General features: G+C 42.7%; 1 protein-coding gene across 8 annotated transcripts in view; it reads right to left on the reverse strand.

The window, feature by feature from the left end:
* Window positions 1-14,222, reverse strand: part of MET (MET proto-oncogene, receptor tyrosine kinase) — a 165,983-nt gene that overhangs the window by 104,700 nt on the left and 47,061 nt on the right. The window contains exon 3 of one of the 8 annotated variants that reach the window (XM_050936040.1): window positions 2,491-2,550. The exons of the other annotated variants lie outside the window; for them this stretch is intronic. The gene's annotated coding sequence lies outside the window, so the exon portion shown is untranslated. The remainder of the gene's footprint in view (window positions 1-2,490; window positions 2,551-14,222) is intronic. 8 annotated transcript variants of the gene reach the window in all.

The following is a 14,222-nucleotide window of genomic DNA, read 5'->3' on the forward strand; positions in this document are numbered from 1 at the left end:
GAGTTAGGGAGGAGAACCAGGGCAGGTCTACACTACGGGGTAAAGTTGACCTAAGTTACGCAACTCCAGCTATGTGAATAACGTTGCTGGAGTTGACGTACTTTAGGTCAATTTATTGTGGTGTTTACACCAGGCTGGGTCGATGGGAGAAACTCTCATCTAGCCCTGACACGATGATTGACTGCCGTCACTGCCTAGGTCAGTGCTTCTCAAAGTCGGGCCGCCACTTGTTCAGGGAAAACCCCTGGCGGTCTGGCCGGTTTGTTTACCTGCCGCGTCCGCAGGTTCAGCTGATCACGGCTCCCAATGGCCATGGTTCACCGCTCCAGGCCAATGGGGCCTGTGAGAAGAGCGGCCAGCACGTCCCTCGGCCTGCGCCACTTCCTGCAGCCCCCTATTGACCTCCATTGGAAAACCGTGGCCAGTGGGAGCTGCGATTGGCTGAACCTGCGGACGTGGCAGATAAACAAACCAGCCCGAACCGCCAGAGACTTTCTCTGAACAAGTGCCAGCCCGACTTTGAGAAGCACTGGTCTAGGTGAGATTGGTGCATAGATAAGACTGAGCTGATTAATCAGGTTGAGCCTTAAAGACTAATGTGATAATGGTGGGCTGGGGGAAGCAACCTGAGGAAATGGAGAAGCAAAAGTAATGGAGTTTGCTTACTTACAAACTCCAGGAATCTTGCTCTCAGGCTTCAAAAAGGCCTCAAAAACCAGGCATGTTTTGGCCTAAAAGGTAAGTCTGAACAAATCTGAAATTACGTGAAAATCATTTTACAAATGACCCTTAGGACTACTGGTTGTGCATTTTAGCCTTCTCGGATATCTAGAGCTGGCTGGAGAAATGCTAATGGACCATATTCTGTAAGAGTATGTGGTTCCATTGAAATAAAAATGATTTGTGAAATTGGATTGATTTTGCCAGATTTTTATTTTTGGAAGAAAACCAAGAAAAAGAGTTCTGACAATGGTGAAACATCCCATTTTGACATTTTAAAAAATTAAATATTTAAATTTTTCATTTGGATACAACTTTTTGTTTTGAATATTTTTAAATTTAGTATATTACAAAATAAAGTTGAAATAAAAAACTATTTTGTTGAAACAAAACCTTGATTGCCCCAACATGATTTCTCCCCCACCCACCCCCAGAATTTTCCTTCATAAAACTTCAAAATTTTCAGTGTTTTTTTTTATTCAGAACAAAGCCAAATGCTGAAATTGCTAAAGCTTTCATAAAAACAGAACTACCATCTTCTACGTACTGTTGGTTGGTGGTGTATATACATCATATGTTACCAAAATTAATAATTTGAGTTGTCCGGGTAGATTCCCAGTAGCTTTTGGATGATCAAATAGGTGCAATGTTTTTTTCCATCTGTGTTTAGGCTCAGTGCTTGTGACTTTCTCTTTTGAATGCTAACCTTCCCTTTCTCACAACAAGATTAGCTTATTACAATGTACTCTAGACAGGGTCACACACCTTAACTCAGTTTAGAAGCTGAGCTACTACTGACCCATTTGTTAAGAAAAACAGCACTTTGTGAGCATGACACCAGTGCTTACTGATCTGTTCTGAAAGATTTTACAGTATTGGTGATGACTTATACATCCCTAAATTGTCTGGGACTAGCCTATCTGATGAGCCAGCTCCTGCCTGTGCAACATTGTTGCAATCAGTGGAAATGGCTGAGCTGGAACTAACTTGGTTCTTGTTGGCAGGGTTTTCTCTTGAGGTCCATCAGCTATAGAATTCATTCCCACTTTTCTTCTGAAAGCCCCCCCAATCTGCTGACTTCAGGACCTGCTACGGTGACCAGACTGCAAGTGTGAAAAATTGGGATGGGGTGGGGGATAGTAAATGCCTATATAAGAAATAGCCCCTATAAACTCAGGACATCTGGTCACCCTAGGATCATCTGAAAAGCCCATTTGTTTGGTGCAGAGTTTTGGGATGCTGAGTGGTCAGAGTGCAGGGGTGGGTTTATTTTCATGCTAAGTGTCTGGCTTTGTGTTGGATCGGATCTGCTGTCATTTTGTTTATGCTTCTCCTTCCATTTTGGAACAGTTTAAAGCTCCTATCTGAGTGCCTAGCACTTGGGATAGATGTCTATAAAGTAGTAAAACTGAAATAAACAAAATATTTGCTCCTGATACTGCTTGAGCTGTGAAGAAAGACTTGAAGCCAGACAGTTCCATTGGCGAGATATCTCAGAAGGCTAAAATGCACAACAAGTAGTCCTAAGGGTTATTTGTAAAATGATTTTCACTTAATTTCAGACTTGTTCAGACTCACTCTTTAGGCCAAAATATTGCCTGGTTTTGGAGATCTTTGTGGAGCTGAAAAGCAGGATTCCCAGAGTTTGTAAGATAAGCAAAGAGGCTGCCTCCAGATTATTTATCTTTCATACAAGGGTGACATGAGGATAAATAAGTTCATGTTTGCAAAATGCTTTGAAAATATAATGTGCTAAGTATTACTACTTACAAGTAAAAACTGGAGAGTAGCCTTGGATCTGATGGCAGAGATTAGCCTTAAGCACAGTTTCTATAAAAAAAAATTGCATGTACAATCAATTTAAAAACTTCAACATCAAGGCCTTGATTTTACCCATTCCCACAACGAACAGACAGATGCAGCAGAGTTAGTTGAAGGGCTAATAAACTCTGGCCCTGCTGAACTAAACATTCCAGAGTTGAGGGCTTTCCACCAAAAGCACTCTACTTTCAGCACAGAGACTGCTTCGCAGTTCCGGGGCAGAACAAGAGGAGACATCCTGCCAGAGACATGCTGGTGGTTATTGATTGACAGAGTCCGACAAACCTCAGGGATCTGCATGATTTTGCATGTATATAAACAGATTATAAAAAGTACGGGTGAGTCCCAAATAAGGGCTTGGAATGGGCCTGTGTCTGACACTACAGCATAACAGCACCTACCCCAGATTGCTAACTTGTGCTCCAGAATCTCAGCTTTCATGAAATAAGGCTGCACTTTCACTAGGGAAAAAAAAGGTTTAACTAACTTGAAAGCAAAATCCTAATGAAGCCAAGGCAGTTTGTAGTTTTCACATGAGTAGGGCAAGACAAGTTAGAGACAAAGCTCCCCCTTAGGTTACATCTACACTTAAAACAATACAGCAGCATAGCTGCAGTGTTGCAGCTGCACCGTTGTAGTGCTTCAGTGTAGACACTTACTCCAGTGATGGGATGGGTTTTCCCATCTCTGTAGTTAATCCACCTCCTTGAGAGGCTGTAGCTTGGTCGACAGAAGAATTCTAGCACTGTCTGCACCGAAGGTTAGTTTGGCACAACTACTTCTTTCAGGGGGGTGGATTTTTCACACTCTTATGCTGATGTAAATTTTCAGGGTACCAGCCCTCAGTCTTTAACTTGACCTGCTAACTTGAAAGCAAAATAAAGTGACAGGGATAAAACTAGCAGATGCTCATTTGGTATATGAGCATCACTTAGGACTTGATCCTGCAATGTTTACTCCTGTGAGTAATGCTTGCTCAAATAAGTAACATCACTCAATTCAGTGCTTTAATAGCAGCCCCTGGCATCAGGCAGTGAACCCTGTGAAGTAGCAAGAGTATTGACTTTTGGATCCCTGACCCAGATCATGTAACTGGGTGAGGAAGTCAAGCTGAAGTTTCTTGCCTGCACTCCTGTGAATCAGACCTTTATCCCAAGTTGGACGGCTTGTGTGACTAAGAATTACTCATTAGAATAAGGGTTCAGAGTTGGGCTTTTAACTTGCACAGGATACAGCTGCCGGGAATGGGGGAGTGGCAGGTCTAAGTTACTATGCACCTGGATATTTGTAGAAGAGCCTGGGTTTGGAAGTGAGTAAACAACATGCCTGTCTGGGCAAGTGATATCCCTTTATTGTGAATGTGCCACCTTTTCCAAGTAACTAAAGGCCCAGTCCTGCAGCCCTTACTCAGACAACATTGTCACTGATTCCAGTAAGAGTTTAGCTGAGTAAGGACTGGAGAATTGGGCCCTTAAACATTCTAAGAGACAGAAGAACTTTTAAGATAACAAAATCTCAATATTTCATCATTTAAAATGAGCAACACTTGATACATGACAAACAATGAGATGTGCAGGGCATAAGTCAAAAGGATGATAGAGGGTAAAACAATAAATCTTTAAAAATCTTACATATTGTTTAATGAAGAAATTAATTATTCTCTAATGAATGAGTGAAAAAACATATTATTTCCCAGTAATATTAATAATGTACATGGGCATTGTTTCTTCAAATATCTTTGAATTCCCTATAAATAAGGCTCCGGGTTTGTCACAGAGGTCACGGATTCCATGACCTTCCATGACCTCCGTGACTTCTGCAGCAGCCAGTATGCCTGGCCCAGGGGTCGTCTGAGCTCAGGCAGCCACCCGGGCCTGGCACACCAGCTACTGCTGGGGCAGTCTTGGGGCCCTCCGCCTCTCAGCAACAGGAGTTTGGGTGTGAGGGGGCTCAGGGTTGGGGGGTGGGACGGTGCTTACCTGGGGGGGGGCTCCCTGGAAGGATAACAGCAACTCCCCTCCCTCAGTTCCTAGCTCCACGTGCTACCTCTGCCTGCAAGCATCACCCCCACAGCTTCCATTGGCTGTGATTCCCAATCAATGGGAGCTCCAGAACCAGAGTTTGGGGCAGAGCAGAGGTAGCATGTGTAGCTAGGAGCTGGAGTCGCCGCCACCCAGGAGCCTGCCCCAGCCCCATCAATTCAACCCCCCCAGCACCTGCAGTGCTCACCAGGATGTGACTTCCATTCTGACCACCTGTGGTGCCCCCCTGGGCCATGACTCCGCCTCAAGCACCTGCAGCATCCCCCTGGGCCACGCCCCTGCAAGCACCCCCAGGCCGCGCCCCCTGCTCCAGCACCTGAGCTCCCTCCCCACAAGTTTTAGTCGGGTGTATACAGTAAAAGTCATGGACAGGTCACGGGCCATGAATTTTTGTTTACTGCCCGTGACCTGTCCATGCCTTTTACTAAAAATATCTGACTAAAAAGTAGTCTTACCTATAAATACACTGACTTGTCAGAGACTTGACTCATTGGCTTTTAGCCCCATTAACAATGCATTTCTCAGTCAATAACTTATGTTCAGAATTGAATTTGAAAAATGCTAAAGATTCACCAAGAAGTAATATGGAAACAGGTCTCTTATTCTTCACCTATCTCTTACTGTTCAGTGTTGTTTCCTGGAAGAGGTTTTGTACTGTAGAAACAATTCACTTGTTGTATTAGCTTCTGTTGTAGCCAGAAGGAACTTCAAATATTGCTCGCAGATAAGCAGGAAGAACTCCCACCAAAACCAATGGAAGTTGTGTGTGCTTATCTAAAGGCAGTTTGGCCCAACTCATATTTAGTTTGAAAGTAGTGTGGTGGTAATTTCTGAAAAATATATTTTCTGAAACCATGTTAAGCAAAAATATCCTCAGTTAAAAAAAAAAGTTATTTTCTCTGGAAGCAGCAACATGACACTGAACTACTCACAAGCAGATTTTATGACGACAGCTTAAGGTTTATGAAACAAAATCATGTGATTAATCTTCTAAACATGTTTTCAGAAAAACTAAAATGACACAGATTCACAAGGAATTAGTAGTCCTTCAGACAGATAATGACCCAGCACTATGTTATCACTTTCCCACCTGCAGAAGAAACAGGGAGTTTAGCCTCACAAAGCAGTAGAACCTCTGAAGAATCTGGATACACATGTGATCTATGGAGATCAGTGTGAGGGTTATATACTTCCATGCTGACTTCCAGCTTTCCAGATTCCTCTCAGCGTGACTCCTACAAAACCTCCTCCTACTTAGTGTTCTACAGAATGAAGGGGAAAACCCAATAAGTTACTGCCAGCATGGGCTGCATTAACTTACCCATAAAAGTTCTAAGAGATTGATTGGGGGTTGGGGGACAGTGCTACTGCTATGATCTTCCTTCTCCTCACCCTGACACATATCCAGCAATTTGCCCCCTCCCTGAACTCAAGATGCTGACCCTTATGGAGTAATCCTATAGAGTTTGAGATACATGAAACCCATGAGGTTCCATAGAATTGAATAAAAAGTATTAACCATAGTACAGTGTGTGTGTGGGGGGGGGTATTTTGTTTTCAATCTGTAGACTTCTATAGCAAAAATATAATTCACTATTAAATTCAAGAAGGACTACTCAAAAAACCTATAGAAAGGTTCTAATTTAATATTAAATTCTATAGGATTTTTCCATAAGGGAAGCCTGGTTGGAGACCTCAAAGAGGGACTTTGATGGGGTCAGGAGAAGGGAGGAGCAATGTTGCAGAGTTGGGCCTCCCCAGGCCAGGAACTGCTTGATCCTTAGACCCTCCACTCACATAAGTGGAGAGTATAACATAGCTCCAAGAAATGTCACTGTGCTATCGTCCCCTGCCCATATTACTTGTAGGGCAAATGCCAGCAACACCAGGCAAAATAGTCACAGAGAAATTTTTTATTCAGATTTGAAACTGCTTGGTAAATACTAAATACTTAGGGTTGCCAACTTTCTAATTGCCGAAAAACAAACACCCTTCCTGAGGCTCTGGTCCCCACTCACTCCATCCCCCTCCCTCTGTTGCTCGCTCTCCCCTACCCTTGCTCAATCGCTCATTTTCACCAGGCAGGGGTAGGGACTTGGGATGCAGGGGGGGCTCTGGCTGGGAAGTGGGGCTGAGGGGTTTGGAGTGTAGGAGGGGACTCCAGGCTGAGGCAGGGGATTGGGGTATGGGAGGGGTGAGGGTTCCAGCTGGGGGTGCAGGCTCTGGTGTGGGGCTGGGGATGAGGGGCTTGGAGTGCAGGAGGTGGCTCTGAGCTGGGGCCAAGGGGTTCGGAGTACAGGAGGGGGCTCTGGGCTGGGGCCAAGGGGTTTGGAGTGCGGGAGGGGTGCAGGCTCTGGGAGGGAGTTTGGATGCAGGAGGGGGCTCAGGGTGGGACAAGGAGTTGGGGCATAGGAGGGGCTTCAGGCTCAAGGCGGCGCTTCCCTCAGGCACCTCCAGGAAGTGGCTGGCATGTCCCTCAGGCTCCGAGGTGCAGATGTGGCCATGGGGTCTCCATGCGCTGCCCCTATATGCAGGTGCTGCCCCTGCAGCTCCCACTGGCTGCAGTTCCTGGCCAATGGGAGCTGCAGAGCCAGCACTCAGGGTGGGGGCAGTGCAGGGAGCCCCCTGGCCACCTCCTAGCTGGAGGGACATGTAGCCGCTTCCCATTGCTGCGCGGAGCCAGGTAGGACTGGGACCTTGCCTGCCTTGCTGTGCCACCGAGACTTTTAATGGCCTGGTCAGCAGTGCTGACTGGAGCCACCAGGGTCCTTTTCAACTGGGCGTTCCGGTTTAAAATTGGACGCCTGGCAAACCTATATATACTGAGATTAGAAAAAATGGGGTCAAGGTGTAAATGAGGGCTCCAGCCTGCTCTCAGTACACATGCAACACTCCCACTGAAGATGGTGGGAGTTTCAGCTGAGTTTGGTGCAAATGTGGTCCTAAATTTGGGAGATGTAGCCTGTGTACCAATAAGTTGAGCATGTAGATTTAGTAAACTGGAGCAGCGTGTATACAAACAAGGACAAAATTTATTCAGCTGCAACACTCTTGCGCATTTGCCCAAAGGTAGTTGCGGAACACATAGGCAAGTTTACCCTCATCAGAAGGGTTAACCAATAATCAAGACAACCATTATGAACAATCAGTTACTATGGGCCAAGTTCTATCATTAAATGCACATGGGCATTTCCCAGTGACTTCAGTAGGAGCTAAGCACATGTCCAAGGCAAAACCTAGCTTTATAGTCTCTGATAATAGGAGGTCAATTGGATTTCAAAGTCCACAATGTTGCAATGAGCTTTAGATAGACAGATTCCTGGGTATCCCAAGGATGCCTGTGAAGGGCTCATTAAAAGATCGAGGCCCAATTTTGTAAGCACTCAACGTGCATAAACAATATTAGTGTTTGATTGTCTTAGTTTTAAACCACAGTTTTGGGAACATTTGGAAGGATGATACCTATGGTGCCACCAAACACAAAGCATTAATACAAACAACTTTTTTCAACAAGAAACAGAGCGCTGTTTTTTAGGAAAAAATGCAAAGAATCTAAAGATTTTAAACAAAGGATTTGCATCACCGTATTTTGTAGTATTTAAAATTAAAATCCATTTAGAATTTGCCAGAAAGCCTGAATACTAGTCCAGTAATTCGTTTATCATTTTCAATAACATTTTGGAAAGGTAATTAATCAACTTATGACATATATTCAAGTACTATCACCTTTCATCGTCTTTAATTAAACTCTCCTTCTGGTATTTATCATACTTTCTCTAAACTGATTTACAGAAACTGATTTTTTTGGGAGGTGGTGGGTACAGGTTATATAAAAATACATGTGGTAACTGTGTTTTTCAAAGAAGAGATTCTAGTTCTGTTTCAGATAAATATCAAGTCTTAAACAGATGGGGGTAAATTCTGCTCTCATCTACACCAGCATAAATTTGGAATAAACTGAAGTCTGTGGTTTTACTCCAGATTTATACCAGTGTGAGTGAAAAAATTTGTTCCTCTAGAAATACAGGATTTTATTACACTTATTGTAAAATCTACAAATAGGCCAAGCCACAAACTTCAGATTCAGAGGGGGATATTTAGATTTAGGCTTTTCCATGATTTCACCATAAAAATAAGGGTAGTATCAAAGTTTTGATCCTGGTTCATCTCCAAATATTCCTTCATTTTGGGCCTGATCTGCCCAGTTTGGGATGGGTGGTCAGCCTAACAGTAACAGGTTGTTGTTCTTATTGACTGTTTATTAGACTTGGGCAGAAAATGTTTTGTTTCCATAAACTTTTTTTTGAGAAATCCGCCCTTTTCCATGGAAGCTTCCATTTTGACAACAACAAAAAGAATTTTTTTTCTCATCAGAGAAATATTTCAAATGAAAAAAATTCATCCAGCTCTGCTATTTATATTGCAGATTGCAGCACCATTGTGCTTTGTACTGTACAAGCACATGCAAAGCATTGGGGTGAAATTCAGAGTCCATTAAAGTCAATAGCAAGACTTACATTGACTTCAATGGGGCCAGATTTCACCCATGACTCCTGTTCCACAAAAGTTACAATTTAAGGGTCAGATTGTGCCTGGCTCCTAACATGTCCACATAGGGCAGTAAGGAGAAATAAGTCACCATGTCCATGTTACAGATCCCTGCACTGTGGGTTTGGGCAAGGGAGGGGAAAAGAGCAGGGACTATTCCTCTTGTACTTCCCACTTCAAGTAGGCCCCTCTTCCTCAAGGCTCTAGCCAGCAGAACCGAGCTGGTCCAAAAGAGAAGGAACATACAGCTGGTAAAGGGCTATAGTGAATGACGTCTTCACAGGAGCAAAGGTGTGGGAGCCGGGGAGAAATTGTGACTTCCTCCTGGGGGCTCCTCCTAAGGCAGCACAGCTTTGTTCTGCTCCACACACTGTGGAAAGCTTCAATCTAGACCTAAAACAATTGACATATGGGGGACAGGTGAGGGAAGAGGGATGCATTCAAATGCATACAATGTTACTATATATTTGCAATTTTAAAAATTATTTTTATGGGTTGGATTAAACACTGTTGAAACTGGTGGGTGCAACAGCTCTCTTTCATTTAAAGTAGTGGTAAGATACCATTCAGCTCCTTTAAAAACCAGCTAGCTGAAACAGCACCAGCCTCCACTCAGAAAACAGGCATATATATGCAAGGCACATGGAGGCAGAGGGGGTTTACTAAGTATTGTTCTACTAACGGGGCATATGTGTGCAAGAGCAAAAGCAGCAAAAAAATCCACCACAGAAGCAGACCAAGAGAAGAAGCAGAAAGCCAAAGATGACACAGCCTGGACAAACACTGGGAGAGTGGCCATGAGGGGAAAAAAAAAAGCCTAGAGAGAGCTTTTGCAAATGACTGTTTTCTGAACGAGTCTTCAAACTGCAGGCAAAGAACTCTATCCTGTTTGATTCCTACTGTGTCCAGGGACACAGAACTTTGCATATTCCTGACTCCAACAATTTCTCCTAAATCTATTAGCCAGGATGGCCAGGGATGCAACTCCTTGTTCTGGGTATTGGTAGCCTTTGATTGCCAGAAGCTGGGAATAGACAACAGAGGATAGATCACTCTGATTGCCTATTCTGTTCATTCCCTCTGAAGCACCCCGCACTGGCCACTGTCAGAAGACAGGATATTGGACTACACAGACCATTGGGCTGAGCCACTATAGCCATTCTTATGTCCTCCTAACAGAAACAACTTATAGGACCCCAAATTTTGACAACTGCTCTGATCAAATGCTATTATACATAAAAGTAAGTATCAGCTATCCCCCTCTGCTGCTCAACTCAGCCAGGATTAAATTGGCTGATTTCTTAGAGGAATCTGAGTGTTAAAGAAGGATATAAAAGCATAGAGGGTGATAGCCTATTTATTACCTCTCAAAAGATATGAAGCAGCTGCTGCACATTGTTTAAAATATCTCTAAATATGTATTTTACCCAAATACATATTACCCAACATTATATCTTTATTTATTTATAGAAAAAATTACAACTAACTATTTACCCACAAAAGCCCTAACTACTGGAGCCAATAGGGCTTGATGGTGGAGGGGTTGCCCAAAATTCTCAGCACTGAATGAGAGCTGTTGGACCCAATCCTGAAAATCACTTCTGAGTGAGCAAAAATCAATGGGTAAAAGTAAAGTTTTAACCTTTCTGCTCTAACAGAGTCAATGAGTCATTAGGGGAGAACTGTGGTGAGAAGAAAGCAGACCAAGACAGACTCTGAATTAGAGCCCTGTGCGGGGACTATTTTTTTAATCCTGCTCCTGCCCCGCAATACCTGCTCCTGCACTGTTACCCCATTCCCACCTGCAAAAACATTAGATCCCGCAAGATCCTCATACACGGAATTCAGACACAATTTTTATCATTAAAAGAATAAAAAATACCTTGGCTCCTGTTATAACAGATATCAGATCTCTTTCTAATCCTCACTTAAATTTAAGTATTAAAACCTTTATTGTTTTTTTTTTTAAAAACTTGCTTTACATTGCTAAAATTCTGTTTATGACAAACTGATATGAGATTTAATGTTTTCCCACAAATTACCACAGTTGGGGTTTTTTTTTCCCATCAAAGAACATTATACCCGCTCCTGCTATTATGGCAGTGGGTGGGATCCTAGTCCCGCTGCAGGGCTCTACTCCGGACTCAGCCATGCATAGTATGGTTCAGGAACCCCACGCTTTGGACAATGTGACCATTAGTTTAAAACAGTCATGGTGCACAATGAGCACAGAACCCATCAGGCTTGGTTCTCCCACTCCCAGAGAGTTGTTTCAAATGAACATTGTTTGAAGGAACCCAAATGCCCATAAAATATATTAAATAAATAAAATAAGTATAATATATATTAAAAAAGTGAAAAGTTTCTGTATGTTTTTTTTAAGTGACTTTCTAGTGACAGCCAAAATTATGGTTTCAGCTATTTATTTTTTTGGAACAATTACAATTTGGCAACCATAGCCCCAGTGTAACACTGGAAGAACATACTATGGATCATTAGTATTTGTCTTCAGTCAAAAGCTAAGTGTGAGAAATGAGAAACTTACAATGAGTTACTGTATCAATAAAAGATAGTCACCTAAATCTGCCTTGGATTTACATCTGTGCAACCTTAATAAGCTCAGTCAGGTTTCGGGAGTGTAACCAAGGGCATAAGTTGGCCCCTATACTTTGTCATCAGCTCCAAATGAACAGTTATTTTGTAAAAATAAGTACTATGTCCTGTCCAAAAAAGTAAGTTCATGGGATAGCTTGTAACTATCATTTTGGATTACAAAGAAAAGTTTGGTCAACACAGAGGGGAAGGTTTAGTTCCAGCAAACACACACAAACAGGAAATCTCTCCACAGTAAGAAGGTGTTTTTCTTTACACAATAGAATGTAAAGATGTCATCATGTAGTTTAAAACAAAAATGGCTAAGTAAGTTCACCCTTTCCAGTAGGTTATGAGTATACTAGACTTACAGTACATTTCAAAACCTGTCAGAACTTGCATGGATGGCATACAAACACAAACAAATGAAACTTGTCTTAGTCTGTGCATGGTTTTTAATCAGTAAGCATGTCAAGCTTTAGGGGGGAATCAATTTTCAGAAGGCAAATGGTAACAACTGCAGATTTAATCTAATTGCATCTGCAATCCTTTACTATTCTCAATATGTTTGAAATGATGTAGCTCCGTGGTAAAAAATGAATTTCAATAAATGTCATATATTTAGTTATCTGCCTTATTTTTTTAAATTTACCAAGCTAGATCACTGATCCTTAGCAGAAATTATGCCAGCATATGTCAAAAGGAGTTGGATGCTGTTTAGTAGGATAGGCATTAATATGAAAGAGCTATAGTAGAGAAGAGTGACTAAGATATGAATCTTTATTTGTACCTTACCATACAAGAAAAAAAATTATGCAGACATAGCTCATAAGACAAGAATTGCAGCTGTGGCATACACAACAGAATGCTGCTGGGAATCAAATACCACAATGATGGGCATGGTATAAGAACCTGAATAAACTAGTAATTCTTTGAAGGCACAACATTTTTCATTTCACATAAGGTTTCATCTGAATTTGATGAATTCAAGGATTGCCTCCCCTACAAAAAAAAAAAATCTATTTCATGTTGATTTCCCTAGGGCTAATAGAAGAAGCTGCATCATACAACCGTAAAACATGCTTCAAAGGCTCTCTGTTGACATTCTTCTGCAACTATTATATATCACAGCAGTTCTCAAACTGTCGGTCGGGACCCCAGAGTGGGTTGCGACCCCATTTTAGTGGGGTTGCCAGCCCTGGCTTAGACTTGCTGGTACCCAGGGCCAAGGTTGAAGCCTGAGCCCCACCACCTGGGGCCAAAGCCTGAGGGCTTCAGCCCTGTGTAGGGGGGCTTAGGTTACAGGCCCCCTGCCTGGGATTGAAGCCCTTGGGCTTCAGTTTGCTCCCCCCCGCCGTCCGCCTGCATAGGGTGGAAGGGCTTACGCTTTGGCCCCCCATCCTGGGCTATGGGGCTCGGGTGGGCTCAGGCTTCGGTCCCTGCTCCTGGTAGGGTGACCATATGTCCCGATTTTATAGGGACAGTCCCTATTTTTGGGTCTTTTTCTTATATAGGCTCCTTTTACCCCCAACCCTGTCCTGATTTTTCACATTTGCTGTCTGGTCACCCTACCTCCTGGGGTTGTGTAGTAATTTTTGTTGTCAGAAAGGGGTCACAGTGCAATGAAGTTTGAGAACTCCTGATATCGGTATGTTATGAAAACCATTGTCATTGAAATCTTTTAGCAAAATTGTACACTACCAACTCCTGGGGGAATTCTGTGTCAAAAAATTTAAAATTCTGCGCGCAATATTTTAAAATTCTGCAAAATTCTGCATATTTTTTGGTCAAAATAATGTAATATAATCCACCTGTTTTCAATTATTTTTGTAATTTATCTAAACTACAATACAATGGATGAAGAATGGGAGTGGGGAGCACTGGAGAAATCACGAACCCCCCTCTGCCTAATAGTAATGTAACAAGTATTGAGCCTTTACTTCTAATTATTAGTCAACAAATATATGCAGCCATATGCTTAGTGTTACATCACAGGCAAATGAAGAGCAAGTGAGGGCTGTGGACTCAAACTCACAATTTATACTGGCTACTGACCATCTCCAAAAAAGATCAGTAGCAAACAGCTCATGGAGCACATTTTGATAGGAAATTTTTTCATTCCAAAAATTTAGACCAGTTCTAACCACTAAAGCACTATAAGCATTTAAGGCCATACTGTCCTTTACAGTAAGGCTCCTTTACATCACTCTGGCAATGTAAAAGGAGTGTAAAATGTAAATGTAAAATTAAAAAAAAACTTTATACCTGTTTTACACTCCTGGGGGAATTCAATAAGAACAATGGGAACAATTCACTAAGCAGGCAGGCTGCTACATTCTCGTGTGCCTGAGGGAACAGAGTCTGCCCCATGTCTCCCTCTTCAGAAACACCCCAAAGCCTTGCCCCTCCACGCTGAGCATGCCACAACAGCAGCTGAGAGGGTCAAAGTGTCTCTCTCACATGCATGACTACCCAGACCCCCCGCCAGTAGTGATTTAC

This window comes from Gopherus flavomarginatus, chromosome 1 (genome assembly GCF_025201925.1).
Source record: "Gopherus flavomarginatus isolate rGopFla2 chromosome 1, rGopFla2.mat.asm, whole genome shotgun sequence".
NCBI classification, from domain to species: Eukaryota; Metazoa; Chordata; order Testudines; family Testudinidae; genus Gopherus; species Gopherus flavomarginatus.